The following is a 25,191-nucleotide window of genomic DNA, read 5'->3' on the forward strand; positions in this document are numbered from 1 at the left end:
TAAAAATGCTAGACTATAGGTAACAGTAATATATAGTTTCAAATAGCTATGGGGATATTGGACATTCCTAACAGAAAGAAAAAGAAATGATAAATGCGTGAGATGATGGATATGCTAATTACCCTGATCTGATCACTATAATATGTTAAATGTATTTAAGGACTACTATGTATCCCATGAATATATACAATTATTATTCATCAATTTAACAAAATTAAAAAAGAAAAAAATTTGCAGTGTGCCTTTTTTTTTTTCTTGAGACGGAGTCTTGCTCTGTTACCCAGGCCAGAGTGCAGTGGCACGACCATAGCTCAGTGCAGTCTCGACCTCTCAGGCTCAAGCAGTTCTCCCACCTCAGCCTCCTTAGTAGCTGGGACTAGGTGCCACCTCATCTGGCTATTTTTTTTTTTTAATTTTTTTAGAGTCAGAGTTTTGCTATGTGACCCAGGATGGTCTTGAACTCCTGAGTTCCGGTGATTCTCCTACTTCGGCCTCCTAAAGTGCTGGAATTACAAGCATGAGTGATTATGCCTGGCCTGCCTTTTTGAAAATATGGAAAAGTTGGCTAGAGAGTTAGGAACTACAAGGCAAAACATCTCAGTGAAAGTGAGAACTTGAAAAGAAAAGGAAACACTGAAACTCTCCTTGCCCTGAGAATAGCTGTCAAACTCAGCTCCAGTCTTCATGGCCTTACAAAGCTTCAGTTTCAAATGAATTTGAGCTTCAGTTTTCATGGCCTTACAAAGTGATGGGGACAGAAGTCAAGCAAATTTCAACAATGTTTGAAGGATTGAAATAATGTAAAGTTGTTTTCTTTTTTCTGATTACAATTCAATTAATCCAGAAACCAATAACAAAAGTGGGAAAATTCTGTGAATCTGGAAATTAAGAATTACATTTCTAGGCTGGGCGCGGTGGCTCACGCCTGTAATCCCAGCACTTTGGGAGGCCAAGGTGGGCGGATCACGAGGTCGGGAGTTCAAGACCAGCCTGGCCAAGATGGTGAAACCCTGTCTCTACTAAAAATACAAAAATTAGCCAGTCACGGTGGCAGGCACCTGTAATCTCAGCTACTCGGGAGGCCGAGGCAAGAGAATCACTTGAACCCAGGTGGCAGAGGTTGCAGTGAGCCAAGATCGTGCTACTACGCTCCAGCCTGGGTGATACTGTAAGACTCCATTTCAAAAAAAAAAAAAAAGGAGCCTAAATGGATACAGACAGTTTATTACTAACACAGACGGCATAAACAAGAATATTATGGTGTCGGCTCCCCACATCCTTAGTTCCACAGGATTACAGTGAACCAGAGGCTTCAGATGACAGATGGTATGAGCAGTGGGTTACTCTGTCATGGAAGAACTATTCCTATACTATGTCAAAGTGGTTCTATAGCCTGAAGTCACACCATAAGAGAAGCAGCAAGATAGAAAATCCTGTGCCTCAGCAGAATAAGGAAGGTGGATGAGAACTGTCTTTTGGCAGCCTCCCATAAGATAGGGAGACAGAAAGAAACAGTCCTCACAGGACCACTTACCTTATCGTATCCCAGGGAGAATTACAAGCCACTTAACCAAGATTTAGGTCAGCTTCCAGTTGAGCCTTGCCTATATAGCCTATGGAAAGATGCAAAAGATTATCAGGATGTCTCAGCAGAGGCATTCCCCTATAATCAAGAACAAATACTGAAAATTAAGGGAAATACCTTTGAACTCTATTTATACACAATAATTCAAAAATGTTTTATTTTATTTATGACAATAACATTATAGTAATATTTAATAGGTCATTTGTCAAATTCAGTGTTATTAGAAATCCTTCAGGCACGGTAAATTAGCACTTTACCACTAGATGGCACATGACAAATACAGTTGTCCCGTGTATCTGTGGAGGATTGGTTCCAGAACCTCCCACGGTTACCGAAGTCTGCCTATGCTCAAGTCTGTGATAGAAAATGGCGTAGTGTCTGCATATGTCCTACGGATTTCCTCCGGTATAATTTCAGTGATCTCTAGATTACGTATTAGAGCTAAGATAATGTAAATAGTTGTTACATAGGCATAACTTGCTGATATCCCAGGTTCAGTTCAATATCCACACCATTGCAATAAAGCAAATATCACAGTAAAGCAAGTCACACAAATGTTTTGATTTCCCAGTGCATATAAAAGGTATGTTTACACTGTACTGTGGTCTATTAAATGTGCAATAGCACTATGCCTAAAAAAAAGTACATACCGTAACTTAAAAAATACTTTCCTGATAAAAATGCTAACAATCATCTGAGCCTTTAGTGAGTCACAATCATTTTGCTGGTGGAAGGTGGGTCTTGCCTGATGTTGATTGCTGATGACTGATCAGGGTGGTGATTACTGGAGGGTGATGTGGCTGTGGCAATACCTTAAAATACGAACAACGAGGCCAGGTGCAGTGGCTTACATCTAAAATCCCAGCACTTTGGGAAACCAAGGTGGGAAGATCGTTTGAGCTCAGGAGTTCGAGACCAGCCTGAGCAACATGGTAAAACCCCATCTCTACAAAAAATACAAAAAGAATTAGCCAGGCGTGGTGGCACAAGCCTGCAGTCCCAGGTACTCAGGAGGCTGAGGTTGGTGGATCTCTTGAGCCTAGGAGGTAGAGGTTGCAGTGAGCGGAGATCATGCCACTGCACTCAAGGCTGGGTGACAGAGGGAGACCCTTTTTCTAAAAAAAAAAAAAAAAAGAGCAATGAACTTTGCCACATTTATTGCTCTTCCTTTCACAAAAGATTTCTTTGTACAATGTGATGCTATTTGATCGCACTTTACCCACAGTAAAACTTCTTTCATGGCTCATGCCCATAATCCAGCACTTTGGGAGTCCGAGGTGGGCGAATCACAAGGTCAGGAGTTCAAAACCAGCCTGGCCAACATGGTGAAACCCTGTCTCTACTGAAAATACAAAACTTAGCCGGGTGCAGTGGCGAGCGCCTGTAATCCCAGCTACTTGGGAGGCTGAGGCAGGAGAATTGCTTGAACCTGGGAGGCAGAGGTTTCAGTGAGCCAAGATTGTGCCACTGGCACTCCAGCCTGGGTGACAAGAGTAAGATTCCATCTTGAAAAAAACAAACAAACAAACCAAAAAAACTTCTTTCAAAATTTGAGTCAATCCTCTGAAACCATGCTGCTGCTCTGTCAACTAAGTTTATGGAATATTTTAAATCCTTTGTAATAATGTCAACAATGTTCACAGCATCTTCTCCAGGAGAAGATACTATCTCAAGAAACCACTTCCTTTGCTCATCTGTAAGAAGCAACTCCTCATCCATTCAAGATTTATCATGAGATTGCAGCAATTCAGTTACATCTTCAGGCTATATTTCTAATTCTAGTTCTCTTGTTATTTCCACCACATCTACAGGTAACTCCTCCACTGATGTATTGAGCCTCTCAAAGTTATTCATGAGGGTTGGAATCAAGTTCTTCCAAACCCGTGTTAATATGTTGATATTCTCCTCCCATGAATCACAAATGTTCTTTTTTTTTCCTTTTTTTCTTTTTTTTTTTTTTTTTGAGACCGAGTCTTGCTCTATCACCCAGGCTGGAGTACAGTGGCACAATCTTGGCTCACTGCAACCTCTGCCTCCCAGGTTCAAGCAATTCTCGTGCCTCAGCCTCCTGAGTAGCTGGAATTACAGGTGTGCACCACCACGCCCAGCTAATTTTTGTACTTTTTAATAGAGATGGGGTTTCACCATGTTGGCGGGGCTGGTCTCAAACTCCTGACCTCAATTGATCTACCCGCCTCAGCCTCCCAAAGTGCTGGGATTACAGGCGTGAGCCACCGCGCCCAGCCACAAATGTTCTTAATAGCATGAATCACAAATGTTGATAATGGCTTCTAGAATGGTGATTTATTTCCAGAAGGTTTTCAATTGACTTTGTTTAGCTCCATCGAAGGATAACTATCTATGACATCTATAAACTTATGAAATTTATTTGTTAAATTATAAGACTTGAAAGTCAAAATTACTTCTTGATCCATGCATGGGCTGCAAAATGGATATTGTGTTAGCAGGCATGAACACAATATTCATCTCCTTGGACACCTTCATCAGAGCTCTTGGACGGATAGGTGCATTGTCATTGAGCAGCGACATTTTGAAAAGAATCTTACTTTTTCTGAGCAGTGTGTTTCAATAGTCAGCTTAAAATATTCAGTAAACCATGCTGTAAATAGACGTGATGTCATCCAGGCTTTGTTTTTCCATTTACAGAGCACAGGCAGAGTGGATGTGGCATAATTATTAAGAGCCCTAAGGTTATCAGAATGGTAAATGAACATTGGCTTCAATTTAAAGTCACCAGCTGCATTAATCCCTAACAAGAGATCCAGTCTGTCATTTCAAGATCTGAAGCCAGGTATCGATTTATTCTCTCTAGCTATTGAAGTCCCAGATGACATCTTCTTTTAATAGAATGTTGTTACATCTACACTGCAAATCTGTTCTTCAGTGTAGCTACTTTCGTCAATGATCTTAGCTGGATCTTCTGGATAACTTGCTACAGCTTCTCCATCAGCACTTGCTGCTTCACCTTGCACCTTTATGCTATAGAGAGAGCTTCTTTCCTTCAACTTTGTGAACCAACCTTTGCTACCTTCAAATTTTCCTTCTACAGCTTCCTCGCCTCTTAGGATACGAAGGCTAGGGCCTTCACAGAGTTGAAGAGAATTAGGGCCTTGCTCTGGATTAGGATTTGGCTTAAAGGAATGTTGTGGCTAGTTTGATCTATCCAGACCACTCCAACTTTGTCTATATCAACAATAAGGCTGTTTCACTTTCTTATCTTTCGTGTATTCACTGGAGTAGCACTTTGAATTTCCTTCAAGAGTGTTTCCTTTGTATTCACTATTTGGCTGTTTGGTGCCAAAGCCCTTGCTCTCAGCCTCTCTCGGCTTTTCATGTGCCCTTTTCACTAAGCTTATTCATTTTTGGCTTTAGATTTAGAGTGAGAGATGTGGGAGGACTCTTTCACTCGAACATTTAAAGGTCATTGTTGGATTATTAATTGGCTTAATTTCATTATTGTTTTGTCTCAGGGAATAGGAAATCTAGAAGAGAGGGAGAGAGACAGGAAAACAGCAGGGTGGTAGAGCAGTCAGAACACACACAACATTGATCAATTAAGTTGTCCCCTTTCTTTGATTTTCTGAGATGGAGTCTCGCTCTGTTGCCCAGGCTGGAGTGCAGTGGCGTGATCTCAGCTTACTGCAACCTCTGCCTTCCGGGATCAACCAATTCTCCTGCCTCAGCCTTCTGAGTAGCTGGGATTACAGGCACACACCACCATGCCCAGCTATTTTTTTAAATTTTTTTTTAAATTTTATTTTAGTAGAGACAGGGTTTCACCATGTTGGCCAGGCTGGTCTTGAACTCCTGACCTCGTGATCCGCCTGCCTTGGCCTCCCAAAGTGCTGGGATCACAGGTGAGCCACTGCACCTGGCCTAAGTTCCCCTTTTATATGGGCACAGTTTATGGCGCCCCAAAATAATTACAATAGTAACATCGAAGATCACTAATCACAGATCATCATAACAGATATAATGATAATGAAAAAGTTTGAAATATAGCAAGAATTACCAAAATGTGATAGAGACACCAAGTGAGCACATGTTGGAAAAATGGCACCAATAGCCTTGCTAGATGCAGGGTTGCCACAAACATTAAATTTGTAAAAAATGCAAGATTTATGAAGTGCAATAAAGTGATGTGCAACAAAATGAGATATGCCTATATTGTATTATTTAGGGAATAATGACACAGAAAAAAAGTCTATACATGTCCAGTGCAGATGGATTTTTAAAAAATATTTTCAACTTTGAATTCACAGATGAAGAACTCATGGATACGGAAGCCCAGTTGTATTCATCCTCCATCTGGTCAGTATGGAAAGTTCTTTCTCTAATTTCAGAATTACAAACCTGATTATCATTAATTCCAAAATGTATATGGATTTTAACTTTAAATATGATTATTGTGCAATAATTCTTTTTCTGAAAGTATTTTCCCGTTTGCTAAATTTACCTTTTAATAATTTTTTCTTTTCTTTCTTTTTTCTTTTTCTTTTTTGAGATGAGGTCTCACTTTGTCACCCAGGCTGGAGTGCAGTGGCGCGATCTCAGCTCACTGCAAACTCTGCCTCTCAAGTTCAAGTGATTCTCCCACCTCAGCCTCCTCAATAGCTGGGATTACAGGCACGTGCCTGCCACCATGCCCAGCTAATTTTGTTGCTGTTGTTCTTTTGTTTTTGAGACAGAGTCTCGCTCTGTCGCCCAGGCTGGAATGCAGTGGCTCCATCTCGGCTCACTGCAGCCTCTGCCTCTTGGGTTCAAGCGGGTGCAAGCAATTCTCCTGTCTAAGCCTCCTGAGTAGCTGGGACTACAGGGGCACACCACTACACTCAGCTAATTTTTGTATTTTTTAGTAGAGATGAGGTGTCACCATATCAGTCAGGCTGGTCTCGAACTCCTGACCTCAGATCATCCACACGCTTCAGCCTCTGAAAGTGCTGGGATTACCGGTGTGAGCCGCCACACCCGGCCCTAATTTTTGTATTTTTAGTAGAGATGGGGTTTCACCATGTTGGCCAGACTGGTCTTGAACTCCTAACCTCAGGTGATCCATCCGCCTTGGCCTCCCAGGTGCTGAGATTACAGACATAAGCCACTGTGCCCGGCCAATAATTTTTTTTTTTTCATTTAAAATGACTTGAAGCCTACAGAAAAGCTCAAAAAAACCCACAGTGAACACCTGTGTATACTTGACCTAGATTTACCAATGATTAACCTATTGTTACATTGCATTTGGTGTTGTATCTTTTTAATCTTCATTAATCTAGGATAGTTTCCCTGCCCACCCCACCCCCCGCTTTTTAAAAATAATTAGATGGGTTCAGGCCAGCTGTCTTCTAGATTGTTCCGCAATCTGGATTTAATGATTGATTCTTCCGATGAAATATTTTTGGCTAGTACTTAAATAGATGACGTGCGCTTCCCATTTCATCACATCGAAAGACACATTTCAGTTTGTGCTATTATCGGTGACATGAAGTTTAATCAGTTAAGGCAGAGGTATTCCAAATCACTCCATTGAAAATGCACATTTTTCTCTTTTATATTTAATTAGTAGCCTATGGGCAATACTTCAAAGTCCTGTGAATATTCGCTTCCCCAGTATTTTGCCTAATGGTTTTGGCTGGCATTGATGATTCTTGCCTAAATCTGTTATTATACTGATGGTTTCTTTCTTTTCTTTCTTTCTTTCTTTCTTATTTATTTATTTATTTGGAGATGGAGTCTCGCTCTGTCACCCAGGCTGGAGTGTAGTGGCACGATCTCGGCTCACTGCAACCTCTACCTCTAGAGTTCAAGCAATTCTCCTGCCTCAGCCTCCCAAGTAGCTGGGATTACGGGCGCCTGTCACCATGAGCAGCTAATTTTTGTATTTTTAGTAGAGACGAAGTTTCACCATATTGGCCAGGCTGGTCTCGAACCCCTGACCTCAGGAGATCCACCTGTGTCGGCCTCCCAAAGTTCTGGGATTACAGGCAAAGTACTGGGATTACAGGTGTGAGTCACCGTGCCCAGCCTGTACTGATGGCTTCTAAATGGTCAGTTACAAATTCTGTCATTCTTTACACGTGTATATTCTTTTAGAAAAAAGCAGTTTCTTTTCTGTTATTCTTCTGGAACAAAGCAGTTACCCTCTCCATTACCACTTTTTGTTTTTTACTATCACTGTGGACTCATGGATTTTTTTTTATTCTATATTTTATAGTCAACGACCATTATTATTCCTTTTGATGTTCAAATTGTACCAGATTTAGCCAGTGAGAGCCCTTTCAAGCCATCTCCTGTGTCTTTTTGATGTGTTCTCATCGTTCTTCAAGTGCTTTTTGGCTCATAATACAAGATACTTCAATCTCACTTGTATTTTTCCTGCCCCTTATATAGCGTCAGCTATTTTTCCAGTAAAACTTGGTTTCTTTTAGTAGGTAACAGTATTTAGAAACTAATAGCTGGACATTAGATGTACTCATTGCAGCTGCCGTATCATATTAATTGCTACTGGGATGCCATTGCCTCCTTTCTGTTGACGGACCTAGGAAGATTTGTCTTAGGAAATCATGAGTTCATACTAAAACTTCCAATTCAAATCTGTCACCACAGGTTTCTTTAGGATTCTCTTCACTTTCTCAGATTCATATCTGTATCTCCTTTCTCCTATAGTGAGAACTCTGGTTCCAAAAAAAAAAACACACACACAAAATGCATTTACTCCTTTGTTCTAACCATGCAGAATATACACACGTGGTGTGTGTGTGTGTGTGTGTGTGTATGTATGTATCATAGTTTTAGAATTTACTTCTCCAATAACATTACCAATAATAAAGATTCTATTTAAGTTTTCTGGTCAGAACCAAATGATGACGTTTGTTAAAAATACAGATTTCTGGGCTTGCCCCTAGCCTGCCAAAACAGAATACTTGGGAACAGGTCCCCTTTAGTCCTCATTTAAAAAAATGAACACTCCAGGTGATTTAGAAGAACTCCGATGTTTGTGATTCAATGATGTTGTGATGAGGAGCTTGAGCTCTGGGTAAGAAAGGTTGGTGTCCTTGTTCCATTACTTTATCTCTTCAGTTTCTTCATCTGTGCAACGTGATGATAACAGCCTTTTCAGGTTCATCACCTGGTACTTAGAAAAGTGCCTGGCCTATAGTAAATACATAGTAAAGGTACTGATCTTTTTTTATTATAAGATATTGAACTGAATTGCCACATACTTCCTATCTGGCAAAAATTAAATTAGTTTTAAAAGCAGTTTATGTCATGATGTAATGTTGTAAAGTTTTTCTGAAGTGAATACATTTGTGAAAATAGAAGTAAAATTTTTCTGAAAGCTACACCGTAAAGATAAATGTGCATGATCAGTTGAGATATACGAATATATGTTTATATATTTTACAATTAAGTCTGTATTTCTTTACTTCTTCCACCCATTGGGAGTCCAGTATTTTGGGGCAGATCATGTAACAACTCTAATGATAATGTTACCCAAAACTGATGGAAAAAAGAAGAACTTGAACAAAATACTTCTATTTTTGCAGCCTGTGCATATTATTACATTATGAACTTTTAAAGGGAGGATGGACTATTTTTTTATTCACTTTTATAATCCCTGTCCCCAGCACCATATTTTGACTGTGGTGATACAGGAATACCTCACTTTGTGGCACGACACATATTTGTGGGATGAATGAATCGTTCTTTCTCTCTTTTTTATTGTAGGAAAAAATATGTAACAAAAAATTTCCACTTGATTTTAACTGTACAGTTTGGTAGCATTGAGCAGATTCATATTAGAACAGGGTTCTACTGACAGCATTGTACCAAGTGAGGGGACCAGAAAAATTTCTGCTTTTCACTGTGGAATGTCATTTGAATCAGAAATCTTCTTCTGGGGACTTTGTTATTTGAATTTCTAACTTTCCTTATTACTTGCCTGGGGGAAAACGCATACTGAACAACAAAATGGTAATGTTCATCCTCAGAGACTAGACCTTGTCAATGTTCTCTGATGCCTAGTAGGACCACTGCAGGGGAAAAAAAAAGTTAATGGGACTGTTGCTAGGAGACGGGAGAGCCAAAAGCTCATAGTCTTGTAGGGGTTCCTCTGGAAATCAAGGCAACTTCAGTGTGTTTTGGATTAGAGGTTTAGCTATTAAAATCTGCCCTTTGATGAGCATGCACATTTTAGCATATAATGTTTAGTATGATTTCATGTTTTTGGAGAATTCTTGAGGATAATCTCAAGGCCTTTCATTTCTTTCCATAGGGATAATCCCTTTTTCAGAGCACATCTCATTTCCAAGTGGCTGTTGCGCTGCTGTTTGCCCCCACTCCTTCAGTGCGACAGACAGCCTCAGAGCTGGTGGGGAGACAGCGTGCCGCTGGTAAGTCGCTGAGAAATATTTTGTAAAATAGATATCCAGACTAAGATTTTTAAAGCAAGTGACATGTTTTGATGGAAGAGAATAATGCAGAACTGTGTAGGAATCCCTGATTCTAATCGGCAGCATTGGGAAATGGATTAATTAAATTCTAAATATCACCTGGTCATTTTTCTAGTTTAAAGCTTGTTTCTTAAATGACGGAGTTGCTAGGAGGAAATATAGAAACTTCCCCCTTGTGATTCTTGTAAAATATTTCCTAAAATAAGATTTAATGAAGATGTTACTAAATTGGAAAATTGCTTTCAGAATTGTACCTCAGCTTTATGATATTTGTATTTGACGTGATGAAATGGGTTATGATTCAAGATGTTCTCAAACCTGGTTTATCTTCTCAGTGCTGGGAGACCATAAGAAAAATATTTTGCAATGCAGGAAAGGATACGATGCCTTATTTTTTAAATTAAGAAAGTCGTGTGACGGGATGTCTGTACTAGAAAAAAATGAGGAAGAGGGCAGTTTGTAATAATGTTCAGACTGATTGCTTCATGTGAGATATGAACGTGTATTCAATGAGAAACATTAAAATTTGGCTTTAGGATGAAAAAATCATGAAAAAGTAATAATGAATATTATGATTGTGCCTTCATTGGAAAAAATTCATTTGTATTTTTGGACAGCAATTTATACAGTAAAGACAAAGTGTTCTCAGTGCTTCTTTTTTTGAAAAGAGATGTGAGACAGATAGCAGAGATTCTTATCAACAAAGCTTTTATGTTTGTTTCTGAAACATTCCTGAAAATGTCTATGCTTTTGTAGCTCTGTTTCTGCAAGAAAAATGGAAAAAAAAAAAAAAAAAAAAAAAAACAAGTGAAGTGGGGGTTTATTTCTCTGAAATTCAAATTGACCCTTGAACATGAGGAAAAGAAAAATGATAGATAAATAGATTCGATTTTTAGTTAGATGACAAAACAGCAGCAATCAAGGAGGAAAAATAAGAATGAAAAAGCTTAAAAGAAAGTCCATTTTCCCAAGTTGAACATGTCTGCTGGTAGCATGTTTTGCAGAGGGAAAGGGAGAGAACATACTGGAGGCAAAGGGAGGGGGTGTTGAACAGAGCACTGCGGCAAAGAGAGTGACTGACGCATCCAGGGACATGTGACCATTCTCTGGTGTAGCGAAGAAAATTTGCCAGGACTCCATCTTGTATAAGAAATTCTATACATACTGACATGCAAATAATGCTATAATCTTTCTGTAGTACATAATGAGCTCGTTTTGCGTGATCCTCCGCTGGCCTATACTGGTATTTTGTCTTTGCTTCTACACCCTCCTCTCTGTGCTTCCGGTGCTTTTATATACTTACTAAAATATTAAAAATGATGTTTTCCCCTTTACTATAAAAATATCATAGTCATTGTAGTAAATTTTGAATAATTTAAAGATGACTATAAAAATTACCCATAATCCCATAACTTTAGAGATAATTACTGTTAATCTTATTACTGTCAGTCTCTTTTCTCTGAATATGTGCAAATAAATGCATAGAAATATATATTTTATAAAAATGAAGATCACATGTACATACAATTTTTAGCCTGTTTTATCCATTAAATATATATTGGGAGCAATTCCCCATATTTTAAAATATTTCACAAGAATATGATGTTTTGTGGATGTGTAATTTTCTATCATATAGATGTCCCACTAAATGTCTGATTATTGAATGTTTATATGTACATTATTTTTGCTGTTATAAATAACTGAAGGAATATCTTTCCATATAAATCTCTATGTGCTTTTCTGGTTTTTTCTCCCTAGGAAAAATTCATAGACATGGAATTCGTGGATCAAATGGTATGAATCAGTTTGAGGTTTCTTCCTCCCAACACCTATCATCTAATTCATTTATTATATGTGGTATAAACATTATTTTCCAGCCATTGTTTTCCTATTAATTTTTACCATTTATGGTGGTGATTTTTTTGATATTTCACAGTTTTACATGTTAGATTTCCATATCTGACCATTTTAAGTGTTGTGATTTTTTTCTTTCCTTTGATTAGTGTATTCACCTGTATTTTTTCTAGTTATTTAATTGCTTCATTTTTTTACAATTAACTCTTTAATCCACCTAGAATTCATTTTGATATATGGTATACAGTAGGATTAAATTTTTTTTCCCCCTAATAGGTCACCGATTGTTTCAGCATCACTTATTGAATAATCCAACGCAACAACTGTTTTTCCATTAGATAGGGTGTAGCTTTCCACAGGTCGGCCATTTTCTCTTTACCCAAGATGGTTACATTTCTCAATAGTGCTCCTACCTTCCTGCAGCTTCTGACAGCATACTAGAGCACCATGTTTGTGCATGTGCCTTTCAAAAATCCTAGGCACATGCAGATTAGGGCAGTATTTTAAGCAGGATTTTTTTTCATTTTAACTGTGTTACTGTTTGTCACATTCTTGTTGCAAATTAAAATTAAGGAATCCAAATACAGGAAACCACGGTTTCAGGTGTGCTATTCCTCTTGGGCACACCTGATATCCCAATCGTGTGTTAAAAAAAAAATGCCCCCGGGGTTAAAGTTCCTCCTTCAACCTCTTTTTTTTACTCTTCAGATACTCAGTGAGTTAAACTTGCCTCCACTCAGTTCCTGGAATTTTCTAGAATGATATAAGAGGGAAATACAAGAAATGTATGAGGAGTAGAAGTAAATAATGTTTGCCAGCCTGTTGCTGGTCGCAGTTTCACGTAGGGTTTTAAAGGAGCTAGGGTGAGTCCTAATCCATGCCACCACTGCCATTACCTCTCCTAGACAGGGACACACCCCAGTGGGCCATGTCTTTTCACTGCAGGTGTAAGGCTCAAGACATAAAGCAAGGAGTTTTTTTAGTAGGAGATGGGTTAAATATTGCCCAGAGAGATCTGACAATTAAAATCACTTGCTGCCTATTACCAACCTTCTCCTGGGCCCCCAACGAAGCTTTCTTTCTCTGTTGACTTCTGCTCCGGGCCTCTAGCTTTACTAATTCTGGAAGAAAAAAAAAGGGCGGGGCGGGGCGGGGCGGGGGCGCGTGAGTGGGAGGCTGCCTTGCCCGCGGTTATTGCAAGGGGCTCCTTTGGCTGACAGCCTCAGTCCCAGTAGTTTCCTGACTTGCCGCATTAGACTGTGTTTTGTTTATGAGGAGGTTGGTTTCCCTGGCAATGGCAGCTCGCCAGGGCATGCGCATTTGCTCCACTGCAGTAGCAGAATGCGGCTGTGAGGCCAGGGGAGGGGTTCTGAGGGCCGCAGTGGCTGGAGTTATTTGGCAGACATGACGTCAGTTTTTCTGAGTTAAGCTGCCATCGTTATTGTATATGGAGCATTTTTTTTTTTTTTTTTATAAAGCTTGGAAGGCTTTTAGCCGCTCCTTTTCTTTCCTCCCAAATTAACTGCTCTCTATATGCTCACCAGTGACTTTTTAAGGTTTGAGGCCACCGATGCCCTCAGGGCCCCGAGGGGAATCATAATAGTATGAGAACAGGAAACAGACTGCCTGGTTTCAAGCCTCGGCTGCTTGCTCGCTGCATGACTGTGGGAAGGTAACTTAAATCTCTCGGGTTCCTCAGATGTAAAACGGGGATGCTAACAGCATGTTTAGAACAGCGCCTGGCACATAGTAACCATTATGTAAGTGTTGTCTATTATTATTTGTAGATACTAAGGGAGACTTGCCTGGAAGCAGACTTGTATCCGCAGTGTACAAACTCATCCTTTAGTGCGCACACTGGCCGGATAACACAAACACACATTTACTCCCACAGCACACAGACACTTTCCACAGTACACACACTTGCCTTCCAGTACACAGACATATCCAAAGGCACACCGACAAACACCACAGCAGAAAGATTTTCCCCAGAACACACGGACACCCCACTCCCCGTATCATTAGACTCTCCCAGAGGCACATATGTACTCCTTCATGCAGAGACTCACCTAAGGCACACTGACGCACCCCGCGTGACACAGACTTGCCCCCCCCACATAAGGACTCTACTATGACACACGGACAATCCCAGCATCGTGCACTGTTCCCACATCACACGAACCCTTTCTAGGAAACACACAGCATGCAGACTTACCCCATACAACATGGCTTCCCCGACAAGCACACATACTCTCAAGGCCAGTAGCCTCACCCCAGAGCACATAGACTTTCTCCAGAGTATACAGCTTCTTCCCACAGGAAACAGACTCTCCCCGGGGCACACAGACACCCCTGAGATCACACACTCTCACCACAGATCCTAGACTCATCTTAGAGCACAGGGACTCTTGCCAAGAAACAGACTTTTCGGAGAACAGACTCATGAGACAGCTTGAAGACCCGCATCGCAACGTAGACTCTCCCACAACAGACAGACTCACCCCATTGTGTACAGACAAGCACCACAGGCCACAGACCATCACATCAGGACACAGACCTGCCCAGCACTACACAGACACTCCCTAGAGCACGTAGAATCACCCCACAAAGCACAGACTAAACCCATACTACAGAGACTCCCCCTATAGCTTTCAGACAAGTTTACCCCACCACAAAGACATGCGACAGTACGTCTTACAACATCTATCACTCCTTGATGCACAGGACTGGGCCACAGCACACAAACTTGTCCTACAGTGCACAGATTCCTGTCACAAAAGACACACTCACCACACAATACAAATACTTGCTCCAGCCGGGCGTGGTGACTCACGCCTGTAATCCCAGCACCTTGGGATTACAAAGTAGCACAAGCTGCTGCCTACAAAACAGGAGATGCCCAGCCATGCACAGAGATTCACCAAAATGCGCAGATTCACCCATCAATATAAATACTTGCCTCACAACTCACGCAAACACCATCGAGCACTGAGACTCACCCTAAGTGTACACACAAGCCCTTCGGGGCACAGACTTACTCTGTAACATACCACAGACTTACTCTGTAACATACTGAATCATATCCGCCACACTTAGATGTGCCTTATGATTCACAGTGATGCGTGTAAACGCATAGATTGCTTCCACAATGCACAGAATTGCATCATAACACAGACTTAACTCCACAGTGCAAAACCGATGGTGCACATAAACATTTCCCAGTCGGTAGACATACAACACACATATTGCCCCTCCAATGTAAAGATTTCCATCATGGTGGACAGATGTGCTTTTCCATGCTGTTGAGCTACAACTCTGGCCTACGACAACAGAAATACAGCTTGTGTAATAGTTACCAGTAAGGCCTCTAGATCCATACTAACTGGGTTTGAATCGAGGTCCCATCCCTTGCTGATTGTATCACCTCGGGTAAGTATATTTCTTTGTTCTTTAGTTTATGCAACTGTAAAACAAAGATAACAGTAGTGCCTACTTCAGAGAGTTGTTGTGAATAATAAATACATTAAGATTTGTTAAGTGCTTAGTACACTGCCTGGCACATACTGACAATTAGAATTGTTAATTTATATTACAGCCATCACTGTCATTACTACCAAAACAAAAAAAGGCCTACCCCAGACGTCTAGAATCATCTGACAACACGAAGGCTCACCATATAGTATATAGATTAGCTCTAGAACATCTAGAAACACTCGACAGCACACAGACACCCCGCCATAGTACCCACTTACCCTACAGACCGGAACCCTAACCAGACATCACTCACAACACACAGAATTGCATCACAAGTAAGAACTTTGTGCACAGGCTTGCTGTATAACACATCCCACAATACCCAGACTGGAAGCCAGGCTGTGTGTTGTACCCAGCCTTGCCCCACAAGGCACAGGCCCACAACACACACACACACACACACACACACACACCCTAACCTCATAGATATGCCCTACATCACACAAACATACCTTATCACACACATATTTTTGTTTCACATGTGGATACCCCTGCTCTTCACAAACATGTTCCAAAATACATGCTCCTAAAATTGGCAGCATCACATGATAATACAGAGCCCCCATTCCACAACACTTTTTTGTTGTTGTTGTTTTGTTTTTGTTTATGTTTTTGTTTTTGAGACAGCGACTCACTCTGTCGCCCAGGCTGGAGTGCAGTGGCGCAATCTCGGCTCACTGCAGCCTCTGCCTCCCAGGTTCAATCAGTTCTCCTGCCTCAGCCTCCCGAGTAGCTGGGACTACAGGCATGTCCACGCCTGGCTAATTTTTTATATTTTTAGTAGAGATGGGGTTTCACCATGTTGGCCCGAATAGTCTTGATCTCCTGACCTCAGGTGATCTGCCCACCTCAACCTCCCAAAGTGCTGGGATTACAGGCGGGAGCCACCATGCCCGGCCACAACACATTTTACACTTATCTCATGCTTGTCTCATAAAGAACTACATGCCCCACATCGCCTAAGTTGCCCGTAAATCTGACTTGCCGAACACTACCACACATATGACCAGGCCCCACACTACACAGATTTGCTCTGTAATACCTAGATAAGTCCTACCATGCAGAGATATCCCCCTAAACAGAAAACCAGCCTAAATGCACAGTGTCACATCACAACAGACACACAAACTCATCCCATAACATGCAGACTTGCACGAAAACACGCAGACTCCACAAAGCAAACCCATGCCCACAATGCTAAAACCTACCACACAGTGCCCAGATTGGCACAAGACAAAGACTAGCCTCAACTCATCTAGTCTCAATCCACGTGATACAAAACTTGCTCTACAATGGTTAAAAGCTTATACTCAGGTCTCAGACTGCCTGAGTTACAATCCCACATGCATCACTTACTAGTTGTGTGACCTTGGAAAGGTTTCTGGAACTCTCTGTGCCCTAGTTTTCTCAGCTATTTGTTAGGAATAATTATGTAATAGGGGTACGTATCTCTTATAGCTGTTAAGAGGAATAAATGGGCTGGGTGTGGTGGCTCACACCTATAATCCCAGCACTTTGGGAGGCCGAGACGGGCGGATTACCTGAGGTCGGGAGTTCGAGACCAGCCTGAGTAACATGGAGAAACCCCGTCTCTACTAAAAATACAAAATTAGTTGGGCGTGGTGGCGCATACCTGTAATCCCAGCTACTCAGGAGGCTGAGGCAGGAGAATCGCTTGAACCAGGGAGGCAGAGGTTTCGGTGAGCTGAGATCATGCCATTGCACTCCAGCCTGGGCAACAAGAGTGAAACTCCATCTCAAACGGGAAAAAAAAAGAGGAATAAATGAGTTAATGCCTATAAAGTGTTTAGAGCAATGCTTTGTAAAGAGTTAGCGTTACTGGTGTTAGCTGATCAGGTTGTCATTGTTACTCCACACGGAACTGGAGCATAAAGGTAAGACTCAATCTAAAACAACTCGAATCAACCCACAATGCATCGAATATCCCTCAGAAAGCACAGAATCGCATCACAAGGAATACTCTCACCACTCTTTTCCTATAACACCCATACTGAGTGCACCTATTTTTTTTATTTTTATTTTTTCCAGATGGAGTCTGCTCTTGTCGCCCAGGTTGGAGTGCAGTGGTGTGATTTCAGCTCACTGCAACCTCCACCTTCTGGGTTCAAGCAATTCTCTTGCCTCAGCCTCCCGACTAGCTGGGATTACGGACCCACCACCACACGCGGCTAATTTTTGTACTTTTAGTAGAGATGGGGTTTCGCCATGTTGGCCAGGCTGGTCTCGAACTCTTGACCTCAGGTGATCCACCCATCTCTGTCTCCCAAAGTGCTGAGATTACAGGCATGAGCCACCACACCCAGCCTGACTGCACCTATTATGTAATGCCCAGAAGCATCTATCGTATAGAGTTTCTGCATAACACCTAGACTTGTCACACAACACCTAGACACACTACAGTGCGCAACATACCCATGAAACAAAAACTCATTCATACAAAGAGTCGTCTCAGTTTAAGCAAATGCACGCTATCACACACATACATGCCCTCCAATACACATACTCACTCCAGAACACCACGTTGGCTCCGCAACACAAGGAACTCACTTCCAAATCTCTAGAAACAATCCACAAGCCATAGACTTCTCCAATATGCAGAACAGCATCTCACCACATAAACGTGACTACAATTAACAGACAAGAAACCAGGACATGCCCCATAACACATACATTATCCCCATAACATAAATGCTGGTCCAGCAAAATGCTGTCTTGCCTATACAACACTAAGATGTGCTTCGTAAAATACAAACTTGTTTGACAACACAAATTAAAATATTTCAACATGCACATATATACTCCATCACACACAGACTTGCTCTACAACACACCGACACACCCCATATCACCTAGACTTGACCCAAAACACATGGCAATACCCGATAAACAGTCACTCCTTTTTTTTTTTTTGAGACGGAGTCTTGCTCTGTTGCCCAAGCTGGAGTGTAATGGCGCGATCTTGGATCACTGCAACCTCCACCTTTCAGGTTCTAGCGATTCTCCTGCTGCAGCCTCCCTAGCAGCTGGGACTACAGGTGTGCACCACCATGCCCAGCTAATTTTTGTATTTTTAGTAGAGACTAGGTTTCATTTTGTCCAGGCTGGTCTCGAACTCGTGACCTCAGGTGATCCACCTGTCTCGGCCTTGCAAAGTGCTGGGATTACGGGCATGAGCCACTGCGCCTGGCCTCAGTCTCTCCCTTTAACACACAGACTGGCCACACAAAATAGCCTCTTCCTGCTACAACTTCCCTCACAGCAGCACATCCCACAAAGGATGGTCCACATACAGAGAAACACAGTATGCAGATATGTTCTGCAACACACGGCCTTCCTGGACAAGACCTAGACTCGCCTGGAAACACCCAGATCCATTTTACATCTTAAAGACTCACATCCCAGGCCAGGTGTGGTGGCTCATGCCTGTGATCCCAGCACTTTGGGAGGCCGAGGTGGGCAGATCACGAGGTTAGGAGTTCGAGACCAGCCTGGCCAACATGGCGAAACCCCGACTCTACTAAAAATACAAAAATTAGCCGGGCATGGTGGCAGGCACCTGTAATCGCAGCTACTCAAGAGGCTGAGGCAGGAGAATCGCTTGAACCTGGGAGGCGGAGGTTGCGGTGAGCCAAGACTGCACCATTGCACTCCAGCCTGGGTGATGGAGCGAGACTCCATCTCAAAAAAAAAAAAAAAGATTCAAATCCCAGATTAGTCTGCCAACCCATGGACATGCTCCACAATGCATGGATAGAACCACAATGCATGGACTTGCGTTACCACACATGGAACTACACAGACTCTACCTTTAACATACAAATGGTCTCCATAAAACACTTCCTTGTCTCTTCAAAACTTAGCTTAATATCAGAAGAAATGCTTGAAAATACACATAGACTCAACAAGGCATAGACATACCCCCCTTCAACTAGCCTTGTCCCTTAACACTGAGACTCATCTGAAACATAGAGATTCATTATGCCACACCTAGAATGGCCCCCCAGAACCCAGACTAATTCCAGAACACCCAAATAGGAGCCACAGTATATGGACATAACTCTACATATACAAATCCTTCCTACAACATAACAACTAATCCCACACAACAGTTTCTTGCTCCACAACACCAACACTGACCTCCCTGTGCATAGAATTGCTGGACAATACAGACACTTCCTACAATTACAGATATGATTCACAATACTAAGACTTGCTGTAACACATGCCAACTTATCCAAGCCACACAGAATCACAACATTATGGGTATTATCGGACATGTCTGTATATTTTGGGAACAACTGAATTTACCCCATGACACCCAGCCTTCCCCAAAATACATGGACATGTCCCATAATACATATAATTTCGAGACAACAAAGACTGGTCCTGAAAAATAGGTTTTTTATTTCATAACACCAACACTTAGCTGAGAGCACATAGAAATGCTGAGCAAAACATGCGTAAAACCCCACGATGCATACACATGCCCTACAACATGCAAAGTCACTTCATAACACACAATCTCACTGCAACACTCCGACCCAGGGACTCACCCTGAGATGCTCGGACTAACACATCACATCCAGATCTACCCCCACCTAACCCTAATTGCCCCATGTCACCAGACTTACATTGCAATAGCCAGACTTGACCTGCAATAGTCTGATTTGCCCCATAACAGCTAGACAAGACTATCCACACAATACATACAAAGACCCCCAAAATGTTTGCTTGTCTCCACAACACTGACAGTTTCTTAAGAACACATGCAGATGCTGGAAAATACACAACCAAGTCCTGCAGCACCAAGAGATGTGCCTGTAACACCCAGATTGCCACACGACACCCAGAATGGCTCTGCAAAACTCCAGAGTGCACCACAACAAGAATACATGCCTTGCAACACCAGATCATGCCTTACACCAGCAGTCCCCAACCCATTTGGCACCAGGGACCACTTTTGTGGAAGACAGTTTATCCACGGACTGGGAGTGAGGTGGGAGGGGTGGTTTCGGGATGAAACTGTTCTGCCTCAGATCATCAGGCATTAGATTCTCATAAGGAGTACACAACCTTGATCCCTCTCATGCATGGTTCACAGTCGGGTTCACACCCTTATGAGAATCTAATGCTGTAGCTGATCTGACAGGAGGCAGAGCGCAGGTGGTAATGCTTGCTCACTCACTGCTTGCCTCCTGCTGTGTGGCCTGGTCCCTAGCAGGCCAAAGAGTGGTACTGGTCCGTGGCCCAGGGGTTGGGGATCCCTGCCTTACACTGCATGTTGTGCTCTGTAATACACAAACCGTCCTAATAACATAGACTAACTCTGTACTTACTTGCCTCAATAACATTAAGACATGCCTTAGAAAACATAGAAATGTTGGATAACATACAGAAAAAAAACACATAAATAACAGATATACCCTATACCACTTACCCTCGCCTCGTAGCACTCAGGTTCACCTGTGGCAGCTACATTTACCCCCAAAATACTTAGACCTACCCCACAGCACCCAGACATGCCCCACATAACCAGAAATATCCCATATCACTCAAACACCTTCCAACAACCAGACTTGCCTGGCAACCCAGACTGTCCCACAATCCATAGTCATGGCCCACAGCCAAGAGACTTCTCACAACTTACAGACTGGCCGCAAAAAGCATCTTTTGGCTTTCACAACATCAAGACTTTCCACACAGTGCATAGAAGCAATGGACAAAGTTCAGAAAACCCCAGAGTGTACTGGTATGCCTCATAACATCCAGAGTGACCCCATAACATAGGACCTAGACTGGCCCGATAACATAAAATTAATACCGGTGATAAACAGACATGCCCTCTAATATATGAATTCATCACGCAACATGCACACTGTCCCCACAAACACCTTTTTGGTATTAAGAAGAAAAAGACTAGCTTCACAGAATGGAGAAATGCTGGACAGTGCACCTGCAGTTAAAAAAACCAACCTCACAGACATAGCATTCAGTACCCGAATGTGTTACATAATAACAGGCATCACCTTATGACACACCTATCTACCCCCCAGCACCAGAGTAGCTCCATAAAATACCTTCTTGCTTTTACAGTGCGAAGACTCGCCTCATAATACAAGTCTGACATACTGGAGAACACTCAGACAAAACCCTTAACATACATAAATATCACCCAGATTCACTCCACAACATGAAATCTAATCGTGTGAAACCCATGCTAGTCCCTAAAACCAGACACGCCTTATATCACCCAGTCTAGCTTCACAACAACCAGACATAATGCAAACCAGCCCCACAACTCCTGAAAATACTCCACACCCAACAAATCTTCCAACACAGAAACTTGCCGGGCAAAACAAACGCAATGGCTCACGCCTGTAATCCCAGCACTTTGGGAGGCTGAGGCGGGCAGATCACTTGAGGTTGGGAGTTCGAGACCACTCTGACCAACATGGAGAAATCCCATCTCTATTAAAAATGCAAAATTAGTCGGACGTGATGGTGCATCCCTGTAATCCCAGCTACTCTGGAGGCTGAGGCGGGAGAATCGCTTGAAGCCGGGAGGTAGAGGTTGCAGTGTTGCACCATTACACTCCAGCCTGGGCAACAGAAACTCCATCTCAAAAAAAAAAAAAAAAAGAAAGAAAAAAAGAAAAAAAACTTCTTGACACTCTCACACCAAGACTTGCTTCAAAGCACACGAAAAGGATATAAAAGGATTGAAAACATACAGAACAACTTTGCAATGTGCAGATATACAACAGTACTCACCTCACATTACAGAGAGTCATACAACAAGATCCATGCTGGTTCCACGATACACAGACACATTCCATATGCAGACACAGACACATTCCATACATACACATGCACATTCCATACACACACACGCACATTCCGTACACATACACACACATGTACATTCCATACACATGCACATTCCATACACACAGACACAGTCCATATACACACATTCCATACACATACACAGACACATTCCATACACACACACACATTCCATACACACACATTCCATACACACAGACACACATTCCATACACACACGTTCCATACGCACACGCAGACACATTCCACACAGACACACATTCCATACACATACACAGACATATTCCATACACACACACATTCCATACACACACTTTCCATACACACAGACACACATTCCATACACGTTCCATACGCACACGCAGACACATTCCACACACACACACATTCCATACACACAGACATACATTCCATACACACACACACATTCCATACACACACAGACACATTCCATACACACACACAGACACACACATTCCATATGCACACACAGACACATTCCATACACACACATTACACACACACACACATTCCATACACACAGACATACATTCCATACACACACATTCCACACACACACACATTCCATACACACAGACATACATTCCATACACACACATTCCACACACACACACATTCCATACACACAGACATACATTCCATACACATACACAGACACATTCCATACACACACACAGACACACACATTCCATATGCACACACAGACACATTCCATACACACAGACACACACATTCCATATGCACACACAGACACATTCCATACACACATTCCACACACACACACATTCCATACACACAGACATACATTCCATACACACACACATATTCCATACATACACAAAGACACATTCCACACACATACAGACACATTCCTCACACACACATTCCATACACATACACAGACTCATTCCATACACACACACATTCCCTACACACACACACACTCCCTACACACACACAGACACATTCCATACACACACATTCCATACACATACCCAGACACATTCCACACACACAAACACATTCCCTACACACACACAGACACATTCCCTACACACACACAGACACATTCCATACACACACACATTCCATACACATACCCAGACACATTCCACACACACACACACATTCCATACACATACCCAGACACATTCCACACACACATACATTCCATACACATACCCAGACACATTCCACACACACACACACACACATTCCATACACATACCCAGACACATTCCACACACACACACATTCCATACACATACCCAGACCCATTCCACACACACACACATTCCATACACACACATTCCATACACATACGCAGACACATTCCACACACACAAACACATTCCCTACACACACACAGACACATTCCATACACACACACATTCCATACACATACCCAGACACATTCCACACACACACACATTCCATACACATACCCAGACACATTCCACACACACACACAGACACATTCCATACACATACCCAGACACGTTCCCTACACACACACACACACATTCCATACACACACACATTCCATACACATACCCAGACACATTCCACACACACACACACATTCCATACACACACACATTCCATACACATACCCAGACACATTCCACACACACACACACATTCCATACACATACCCAGACACATTCCCTACACACACACACACATTCCATACACATACCCAGACACATTCCACACACACACATTCCATACACACACACATTCCATACACATACCCAGACACATTCCACACACACACACACATTCCATACACACACACATTCCATACACATACCCAGACACATTCCACACACACACACAGACACATTCCATACACATACCCAGACACATTCCACACACACACACACATTCCATACACATACCCAGACACATTCCCTACACACACACACACATTCCATACACATACCCAGACACATTCCACACACACACATTCCATACACACACACATTCCATACACATACCCAGACACATTCCACACACACACACACATTCCATACACACACACATTCCATACACATACCCAGACACATTCCACACACACACACAGACACATTCCATACACATACCCAGACACATTCCACACACACACACACACACATTCCATACACATACCCAGACACATTCCCTACACACACACATTCCATACACATACCCAGACACATTCCACACACACACACATTCCATACACATACCCAGACACATTCCACACACACACACACACATTCCATACACATACCCAGACACATTCCACACACACACACACACATTCCATACACATACCCAGACACATTCCACACACACACACATTCCATACACATACCCAGACCCATTCCACACACACACACATTCCATACACACACATTCCATACACATACGCAGACACATTCCACACACACAAACACATTCCCTACACACACACAGACACATTCCATACACACACACATTCCATACACATACCCAGACACATTCCACACACACACACATTCCATACACATACCCAGACACATTCCACACACACACACAGACACATTCCATACACATACCCAGACACGTTCCCTACACACACACACACACATTCCATACACACACACATTCCATACACATACCCAGACACATTCCACACACACACACACATTCCATACACACACACATTCCATACACATACCCAGACACATTCCACACACACACACACATTCCATACACATACCCAGACACATTCCCTACACACACACACACATTCCATACACATACCCAGACACATTCCACACACACACATTCCATACACACACACATTCCATACACATACCCAGACACATTCCACAC

At 42.2% G+C, this 25,191-nt stretch overlaps 1 long non-coding RNA gene across 1 annotated transcript; it reads left to right on the forward strand.

Annotated features, from left to right (window-relative positions):
- The first annotated feature begins 9,946 nt into the window (after positions 1–9,946).
- On the forward strand, positions 9,947–14,833 carry LOC106995341 (uncharacterized). Its single transcript, XR_003726077.2, has 3 exons — positions 9,947–9,993; positions 11,812–11,847; positions 13,695–14,833. It is a non-coding gene; the product is annotated as an uncharacterized LOC106995341 (long non-coding RNA).
- Positions 14,834–25,191: the final 10,358 nt, after the last annotated feature.

This window comes from Macaca mulatta, chromosome X, assembly GCF_049350105.2.
Source record: "Macaca mulatta isolate MMU2019108-1 chromosome X, T2T-MMU8v2.0, whole genome shotgun sequence".
In the NCBI taxonomy this organism is placed as follows: domain Eukaryota; kingdom Metazoa; phylum Chordata; class Mammalia; order Primates; family Cercopithecidae; genus Macaca; species Macaca mulatta.